The sequence below is a fragment of the Merops nubicus genome, unplaced genomic scaffold (genome assembly GCF_000691845.1).
Source record: "Merops nubicus isolate BGI_N331 unplaced genomic scaffold, ASM69184v1 scaffold4036, whole genome shotgun sequence".
NCBI classification, from domain to species: Eukaryota; Metazoa; Chordata; class Aves; order Coraciiformes; family Meropidae; genus Merops; species Merops nubicus.
The window spans coordinates 1-10,051 of record NW_008616794.1 but is presented as its reverse complement, the minus strand read 5'-3'; the positions used below and the strand labels follow the sequence as shown (position 1 = coordinate 10,051).

At 37.3% G+C, this 10,051-nt stretch overlaps 1 protein-coding gene across 1 annotated transcript in view; it reads right to left on the bottom strand.

Moving 5' to 3' along the window:
• Positions 1-9,985, bottom strand: part of UCHL3 (ubiquitin carboxyl-terminal esterase L3 (ubiquitin thiolesterase)) — an 18,656-nt gene extending 8,671 nt beyond the window's left edge. The window contains exon 1 of the mRNA XM_008942925.1: positions 9,980-9,985. The gene's annotated coding sequence lies outside the window, so the exon portion shown is untranslated. The remainder of the gene's footprint in view (positions 1-9,979) is intronic.
• Between the last annotated feature and the right edge of the window lie 66 nt (positions 9,986-10,051).

Sequence of the window (10,051 nt, the reverse complement as noted above, 5' to 3'; positions counted from 1 at the left end):
TCTTTCCCTTTTACACTGCAAGACATGACATCAAAACCGAGGGCAAGTAAAGGCAACTTAAATTTGAAAAAAAGTTTAAGCAGTATTCTGGAAAAATTAATATGACTCTCTGTATATATACAGTAATAACCTATACAGCTCACAGAGCTAGTCCATTATTTGATTCTGACTGCACTGCAAAATACGGAGATTTTCTAAGTTCATGTAAACATTTCTCCCTGTTTTTCTCTTTTTCTTGCACTACCTACCAACAATAAAACCCATGTATTGACCATAACTTCAAAGTGGAAAAGGGTGATAAGAGGGGAAATAAAGTGTCATTATTGAGCTCTTAAGGAGATTTTCTTCCCTTATGTAGAGGTTTGTGGGAATGGGCACAAGTTATAAGCAAGGCTTTGCAAACTTACACTTTTTGACTACTTAAAAAACAAGGTAATTTGAAGTACAATAAGAAAATTCACTCAGAAGATTGCTTATGTAATACACCAAGATCTTTTGGTTCTGTACCACCTTCAAGTCTTACTAGATTATTATCTTGTAATGAAAATGGGGAAAAGTGTTAAATATTTACTAACTGATGAATGAGAAGACAGTCTATTTTGAACTCCTATTCTAACCCTCTTGATTGTGAAGCTAATTACTACTTTGTGAAAAATAATAATAAAAAAATAATTCCAAAGGACAAGGGATTACATGTATGGGTGCATTAAAATTATTTCTACTTGTACTTAATCTCATGACATCAATGACTAATCTTTCCATCATTTTTACTGCTGTTATTCAGAACTGTGGGAAAACTAATGCAACTGAAGAAATACCATTTATTATTTCACACTATCACACGGCTACAAAAACCCAACAAAATAAAACCAGCACTCATCTAGGAAAAAAAAAACACACAATGAGAAGAGGCAATGCTAGAAGCATCACATTAAACTACTGGGCAAATAAGTGATTTAGGTTCTCCTGCCTGTTCTACACCGAGTGGTGAAAAAAAAAAAGCTCACTAAGAAACAAACACACCCCCAAAATAAACCCCCACACCCCAAACACAACCAAACACCAAAATAAAACACAAACCCCACACCAGGAAAATACTCTATAAACCCAAGACTAGCTACTCAAGTTCCTGAATGAAATATTAAATATAACTAGAACTCCACAGATACAAGGTGCCTTTCATTCCTAACCTCACCATACTGCCAAGAAACTTTAAGAAACTTTGAGTTTCAGTATATAGTGAGAGTGATGACTCGAAGTGATGGTCAGCACTACAGAGAAAAGCATGAGAGTGAACTCAGGATGACAGGCAGTGATCTTAACACACAACAAGTCTAACAACTTTACTGTAGAATCATCATAAAAAAAAAGTTAATGAGAGACCTAAAATAGGCAAAGGAGGGATCTCTGCATATCTAAACAGTTTCATTCAGGCCTAGCAAAACAAATAATAGAACTATCCTTCTGAAAACTTAGTATAGCCTATGATAAAAACTGGCAGCATAAGCCCCTCTGTTGGAAAGACTGACAGATGGGTAACATGAACAATACCAAGCAGGGTGGGACAACCTTTCAAAGAAATATATGGAGCTTGTTTTTAATGTGCAGACATGGCAAACAAACAAACAAAAAAAGAGTTCAGCCATGTTCTGAGTGGATAAAAGCAGGCAAGATGATATTTAACAAGGTCAGGAAGAAGAAATTTTGCATGAATAAAACCAATTTGTTAAGAACCACGAAAAGTTCTTTAGAGGGACAAACACCCAGATTAGATGTGACACAAGAAGAGCACGAAATAGATGTCAAAAGCAACAGCTTCAATTTTAGCAAGTTATCTGAGTATCTTAGTACTATCTCAATTAAACCTCCTTTTCCCCCTCCCTCAGTCTTTTTCTATCTCTTTCCTAGGCCAGGCAAAGATGCTGGTACAAAAAGGAGTCAGTTATGCACCAGGAGGTGAAGCAACCCCTTCCCCACTGACAAAAGCACTCCTGTTTTAGAACAGCAGGCAGTTCTGTATGCTTTACAGACAGTGTCACTCATAGGGAGGGACCTCTGCTGCTCTCTGCATTCCAATCATCCAGCAACCACCCACACGATATTATTCTACAGATCCCTACTGGACGGGTCAGTTAGGGCCGAGCGCTCACTGACTTTTCAGCTTTTGACCTTCTCTTAGCTTATTGGTATTACCTACTCAGGTGAACAGAAAATCGCAGCTTTACATTTCTCCAGACCTGCACTAGACAGTATTAGATGCTTGTTTTTCAGTCACTGCTTATCACATTGCTGACTATTCTTAACTTATATGTCTTTGAGCATTTACCTTATGGGAAAAAAAAATAGATACTTGGCTACATTACAGAAGTCTAACAGAGACTGTAAGAGGGTCTGGAAGAACAATAACAACAACAAAAAAAAAAACACTAGACATGTCTGTATCTAGTTAACTTTTTCAAAACTTTTTTTTCCTGATTGTTGTCATGTTTTCAGTTGCCTCTTGTTGTAAAGTATCTTCATGAAAAACATGTCTTCGTTTTTCACTGGTCCAGCTTTTAGACAAATGTCACATGAGAAATTACTTTACACACACCCCCCTTGCCTGCACTTCTTATGAATATTTCTCCTTTTTTCCCCAACAGTACTCCAAAAGGCACTTCCTTCTCATCTGACTCATTACTGCTGTTTTCAAATCCCTTTTAGCGAGTGCACAGAAAAGATGGAGCACCTTTTTCTCATCTCAACGTGACATAGTAGAGCAACAAAAAACAGTGGATATAGGTTGGAACAGAGGGAAATTAAACTTTGAAATTTCCTTGGTAAGGAAAGCATTTAAAAAAAAAATTATAAATAACAATCAAGCACAAGCACAGCCTGCTCAAGGGCTTGTGGAGTCTCCATCCTTTGAGAAATTCAGAACCTGACTTGAGCAACTTGTTTTGAACAAAACATGGTAGGACTAAGAACACTAGAGGTTTTTTTTCTCCATCCTACCTGATTCTATTCTACATCGCCACAAACTGTAAATCTGTATCTCTATGTTAATAGAAAAAAAACCCAATAAGCACACTTAGGCATGTTACCTATCTGGTATAACCTATGCTGTTTTTGTTGTTGGTACCACTTTAACTTTCTAACAGACACTGAAAGAAGCAGACAGCAGTTACCTTTAATAAATAATTCTGCTCTAAGGGACACTGGTACAGGAAATTTGTTTAAGAATAAAAATAATAAAAAGAAGAGTTCACATTTATTTTTTATTTTTGAAGAGCCTCAGAAACAGAATGGAAACCCACTGGACAAAAGGCAACATGGCAACATCTTGACCCCAGCAACCTGACTTCAGCAGTTTAAAACTACCTCTGCCAACACAGATACACAGCCAGTACGAAAATCTGATTTATGGGGTTGACGGACATGTGGAAAGAGTAAGTGGGGTAAGAAGAAGTAAGGGTACAGTTTCTTTTAACAGAAAACTTCTGAAGGTGTTAATGCACAATTTAAGTATTGTCTGAAGTAGCGACCCTCTTCTGCACTTTGTCACTTGCATGTAAAAATGAAGTGAGGACAAATGGAAAACTGAAACAAAATGGACTTTGAAATTTAGGTGCAACTAAAGATGGATGGCATTTGCAAATATTTCAAAACCACCACATGCAAAATAGTAAGGCATTATGTTCAAGATTTTGAATTTTCCAAATTTTATTGTGCTACTTGCATACAAATTGGAACCATGAAAACATAAAACTGGCAAAATGCACCGATGGTTCCAGACACTCAGATGCAAAAGAGCTTTTGTGTGAAGGACCAACTGTTCTAATCCTCTTCTAAATGCAAATGCAAACGCAAACCAAAATACCAACAGAGTCTACATTTTGCTGCACTTCTGCTCAGAGGATTAAAGCATCACTGTACCAGCACAAAACCAGAGTTACAACTTTCTTTTGCAAAAACAAAACATGCCTACAGCTTTAGGAAACTGGAAGGACTACACCTAAATAAACCAATTAAGACAATCAATATTTTGTAACTTTTTCATTAAAACGTAACAATTTTGGCATTTTGCTAAACTGAAGCTAGTCTTTCTCCCTAGAAAGCAATAAGACACTGCATAAAATACATCTGATAGAATTACCACCAAGAAAAAAAAAAAAAAACAAACCACCCAGAAAATCCCTGACATTACAATCTATATAAATCCACAAATAGATGGTTGTATTCAGCCTGAGTATTCCATTCTTACTAAGCTAATCTATATTTAAAATATAAATGCAAAATATTTTGCTTTCAACTCTTTATATATAATTTCTAGATGCATATTACAAAAACTCTGTTTCAGAAGTGAAATTCCTTTACCAAGGTAAGGGAATCACCCAAACAATATTTTATTGTTTGGACATTATAAGGGTATATTTCTTAATTCTTTCATTACAACACTCATGGAATTAAAACAAAGGGATCATTTTTTCAATACATTTTAGAGTAGGTGTTTTTCAGACCATTAATCAAAATGACAGACAAGACAAGATGGCAGCAGTGGTAGAAACTTTAGTTCTACACAGCAGGTTAAAGCCATAACAGACGCAAATACTTATATATTGTGCATTATTTTTCTTTACCAACTACTCCCCACTTAGAGCAGCCACAACATGGTAAAGTTCAAGGAATAAAGTAAATTTATCCATCTCAATTTTTTTTTCATTTTTTTTTTTCAAAATTTGCAATGAAAGAGGAAAAAAGAGAACACTTTCAACTACATCAAAACTGTGAGAAATCTTAGACCTCCAAAATGCTTATCCTTCCCATTTTGTTAGTTTATTCAGAGTGTCTATAAGAGCAGTACTGACTTAGCGCCTCTGATCTTCACGAGAGGTGTATGTCTCTAACATATAGAATCATAGAATCATTAAGGTTAGAAAAGACCTCCAAGATCATCAAACCCAACTGTCAACCCAACACTACCATGACCAGTAAACTTTCTTGAAGCACCATGTCAGGAGGCTTTTTGAAGCACTCCAGGGATGGTGACTCCAACTCCCTGGGCAGCCTGGTCCAATGCCTCGCCACTCTTTCAGGAAAGAAGTTCTTCCTAATATCCAATCTAAACCACCCCTGGTGCAACTTAAGCCCATTTCTTCTCATCCTGTCGCTACTTACTTGGGAGAAGAGACCAACACCCACCTCACTCCAACCTCCTTTCAGGTATCCATCAAGCAGTTTCCAAACTGAATACCCAGTTTGCCCAGGCACTGCTGTATATATTGAAGCAGGACATCAGATGGGCGACACGGCCAAGTGCACGGAGTGCTGAGCCAGTCACCTGACCCACAGGCTCCCTCCGAAATCAGCCCAGTGAGACAGAGCTTCAGAGCCCTCCAGAGGCCTGAGGTGCTGCAGCTGCACCGCTGCTTCAAAATTGGTTACAATTCTTAGTTTATATCACTAAAAGAGAAATAGGAAACTGAGTGAAAAAAAAGAGCGTAATAAATGGCCAGAAGTGGCAAGTACAAATAGAGGAATGAAATGCATGGTTTTCTTAGCTTTAGATTCGTGAGTAAGATACAAAGACAGATCCAAGTCAATCTTTCAACGATCCGTATAAATAATGCTCAAAACTCGAAGTTCCAATTTTCCCTTTGCCATGTATCTACCTATTTGAAGTCAGTAAGAGATGTTTCTAGCTGTACCTTAAACTAGAAGAAGCCATTCAACAAGTGATCTCACGGTGGAAATCTAGAATCCCTTTGCAGGAGTCCTCGTACTTATTCTTTGCTACGCTGGGTCACAGCCTCAACACTTCCACTTTGATGGCTCTGTGGAACGCTTTCCAGGGTATTGTCTTCACAGGGCCCAAACTGAGTCCTGGTCTTCTTCCTTTTCTGAGGATACACTCAAAGTAACAGGCTGTTTTCCAAGTATGCACACTATCTCCAGCTTCCACTCTGCTTACAACAGAAGAGTTACAACACCACTCCCCCATCCCCCAGATAAAAAAAAAACAAAACAAAACAAAACAAAAAGCAAGCTTGGCTCAGCATTTTCAGAAGGATATCTCTGTTTCTGCACATCCCACATCCTTTCTCTCCAACACAGTAGCTCATCTACCAGTACTACCACCCCCCCACACACTTCAGGAATACTTTAGAATGACTTTGATCAGTAAGGCTTTGTTTTTGTGTGACAGTGTTGCAGAATCCATAAAACAGAAAGATCTTTTAGGAAGAGCAGAGTTTGTTTCCTCAAGATACTTAATCTCTGCGTTTGCCCAACACCCTTAAGAAACGTCTTCCATAATCGGGTAAAGACTGGCTGTATCCAGTTTCTGCCATTTGTTGTCCATTTTGTCATCTTTATTGCCCCTGTGACTTTAAAGTCACAGCTGTCAAAGGCGTCTGTGGACTAAAATTAAATTCTTTATGTAGCTGACTCTCAGTACCTTACCTTAACGGCTTAAAAAAACAAAACAAGCAAGAAACCCCTAAAAACCAAAACAAAAAAAAAAGCCAAAAAAAAACAAAAACAAAAAACCAAAAACCACCCAACCCAAAAGTAGGATCAAAGGCCTGAAAATAATACTGGAAGATAACTAAGAACCAGCAAGTATGAGCTCTATATAGCAAGAGAAACCCAAGCCACAGCCAACTGTCAAATTAGTTTAACTCCAAACTATCTGAAGCCAGTGCTTGAGCTTCATCAACAGATGCAGTCCAGTGCTATGTCCTTATGTGGATATAATGGAGGCATAAGCTGACATGGGACCTTCTCTAGGAAGTAAGTGTATTTCTTGCAGTCTGTGAGATGAAGAAGGGTGAGACCGAGGGAAGATGTGAGATCAAGAAAGATATCCATCAATACTACTTCTTTGTTATCTACACTTGCTAGGGAATCAATCATGGGTTGCAAGCTAGACTGAAGCAGCATCATGATGAAGAGCAATCAGCTTGTGTCTGATCTTTACACTCCAAAAACCTGTATGCAGTCTGACTTTTTTTTTTCTTTTTTTTTTTTTTGGTGTTAGAAGAAAATGAGAACAAGATACACAGCTAAACACCATCTGGTAAAGAGTGAGCAGACAAAGCCCATTTTCTTGCTTTCACTCTCCCATTAGTGGGGAGAACCTAGTAAGAGATTCAGGAAAAAGGGTAGCACTGGTCATGTCAGGCCCCTCAGCTGAAGGCCAAAGAGAAGAAACCATTCCCTGTCATCACTGTACACGAAGAGGAGCCTTGTAAATGCTGAATCATCAACTCTTTCTGTGTCAGAGGTGGACTAACAATTCACTCTGACTGAAGAAAAAAAGCATTGTGACAATTAAATTGGCACTGCATGGTACATTTAACTGCGCTGACTTGTCACTTAAAAACATCACTACAGAGATGTGACTGTGGTGTTCTGAGTGAGTCACTGCCATTGGAAATCTTTAAAGCTAAGAAAGAAGATTCCTGTTTATCCTCACCAGCCAGCTTCTTTAAATTATTCCAACACAAACGCACAAAGAGAGGTCCTGTATACACTAAGGTTTTAGAAAGTCCTCAGCTTGTATTTTAAGTGCTTTCAGACAGAGAAAAAAATTTCAAAATATTTTGGAAAGATTTCACAAACCCTATAATGGAGTAGAACTGGTATTTCTCGGTTATCATCTGAATTTCCACCACGAACATTGAAATGGTCTCAAATTTACAACTTACGTTTTAAAACCAGAGAGTGCACAGTGCAGTAAGAACGAATTAAAAGCAAATGAACCCATGCTTAGTACAGTTCCTTTCTGGTTACTATTAAAAAAGAGAATAAGATGATTGGTACAAGAACCAAAATAGGCTAAGCATTTGTTAAACTGTAATCACAGTTCTGACTAAAATCAATAGCTAAGAATCCACACATCTTACAGGCAACTGGTAGTGGTTTTTGGTTTTAAGAGTTCACTACCACATCTAGAAATAACGTTAACACTAGCTGAACTAGTATGTTCCAAGGACACTAGCATTCCAGTAAAACACAATTCAAAAAAAAAAAAAAAAGAAAAAGAAAACAAAACCAAACCCACACGATACCAAGAAATAAATGCCTAGATGTCTGTGTAAGGAGACAGAGGTATTGAACTACTACTAGGCATATATATTACTGCTATTAGGGGCAAACCATTGTTGTTTTTTTGAATCCTGAAGAATTCTAGAATATTTTATAGAGAATAGCACAGGGTACCACAAAAAAAGTCTGTCCTTGCAATTAATGCAACAGAATTCTGTAAAAATACTTTTATAACTTCATTTGAATCTCAAATGACTATTACTGTTGTTTAAAATATAAGCAGGATATGAATAATTTCTAACAGCCCAGTTGTTATACAGTTTACCACTGTACTGATGAGACTAAAAGAACAATGACTAATAATGCAAGGTGTATTCGTATCCAACACTGACTTTTTTTTAATATAGAGCTCAGTCTAGATAATAAGAGCAACCTCTGCTCAGTTACGACTGGTAAAATATAGTTAAGGACAAAGTAAAACCAGTCAAAATGGCCTTTTCTGTACAGAAATATTGACAAGAAAATCCCTGTGCAGTAAAATTTCCTATAATCCCCCATCATTCATAATTGATTGATATCATCCATCAACAGTGCAAAGCCAATGATACAGATTTTGTACACACTGACAGTTATTCATTTAACGTTCTTCTAGGACTTTCACCATATAAGACAAACACGTAGTGAATCCAAGATAGTTCAGATTTTTAAAAAATCATCCCTATTTTTTCCTCCTCAACTTCTAATTTACAGCTGACAGGACTCTGCCCCATGGAAAGTGAGAAGAAGTTAGAGAATTTGAAATTCTACTAACCATTTATTCACACTTATTTTCTTCCAAACTGGAATTTAGCCTCTAAGTTTCAAAATTAAAACAAAACAAAACAAAAAAAATAAACCATAAGTAAATTATAGCACACATTCAAGAAAAGCTCTTAGGCAGGGCTGTTCATTTTAACTGAAGACTGGGGTTAAAAACTTCTCAAATTGCTCCATAGCAGCAATACTGTAAGAATTGTAAAATTATTTGTCCTAGAAAACAAAAAAAACAAAAACACAAGTACAAAATAACCCAGCATCACATAACCCTTCACCCGCCTGCAGATTCAGCATATTGTAGTAACAACAAAGAAATATATATGTTTGCACACAAATTTCTAATTTCCAAAGTATTTAAAAAATATACTTTTAAGAATGTCATCTTACTGTTGGAAGCTTCATAGTATTTTGGCTTAAGCACTGTTCTTAACTTTATCAGCAGGTCTGCCAGGATCAACGTCTGACATCTAAGGCTTATTAAAGATATCCAAAATTATCACTTAGAACATGATGCAGGGTTGGAGTATGTGTGATTTCCCTTCAGCTGGTGTTTATCTAGTGCTTACACTGATTTGTGGACTAGAATAAACTTCCCTTCTGTAGTGTGGGTTCTACTATGCTAATAAAAAAAGCAACCACAAATCATGCAGATATCATCACAAAGCAGCAAAGTGCAAATATGGTGAAATGACATTATTTCTTATAGCCAGCTGAAGACAAAAGAGACTGCAACACTGTTGTAAGCAAATCCATACAAGAGCACAAAGCTATTGTGTATGGATCCAGAACTGGTACACACTGCATATAAATATATAACAATGTTTTAACCATTAATGAATTAAAATCCCCCATGAAACACATTAGGAATTACACTACATTATCAGCCAGACTACATCTATTCTCTTTTCTTTCACTGTTTTTTCTTTCATGTACTATCTTTACAGGACACTGCGCAGTCGGAGGTTCCAGAGGGGGTTCCAGTAGGGTGCACGTTACTAGACTGAGCACAAACACCCCAGGGAAGGAAGGGGTTCCTCTCGTTGGAGAGGCAGCAGGCTCTGCTACATGAAAATGAAAGGAGATGGGCCTAAAGCTGCGGAGAGACTAAAGGTTAACTCAAATAAAAGCTGCTTACCTGATTCGTGACCTGAAAAGAAAGCAGAAAACAAGGGAGTTAAGACCCCATTCAGAACCACTGGCTAAGGCC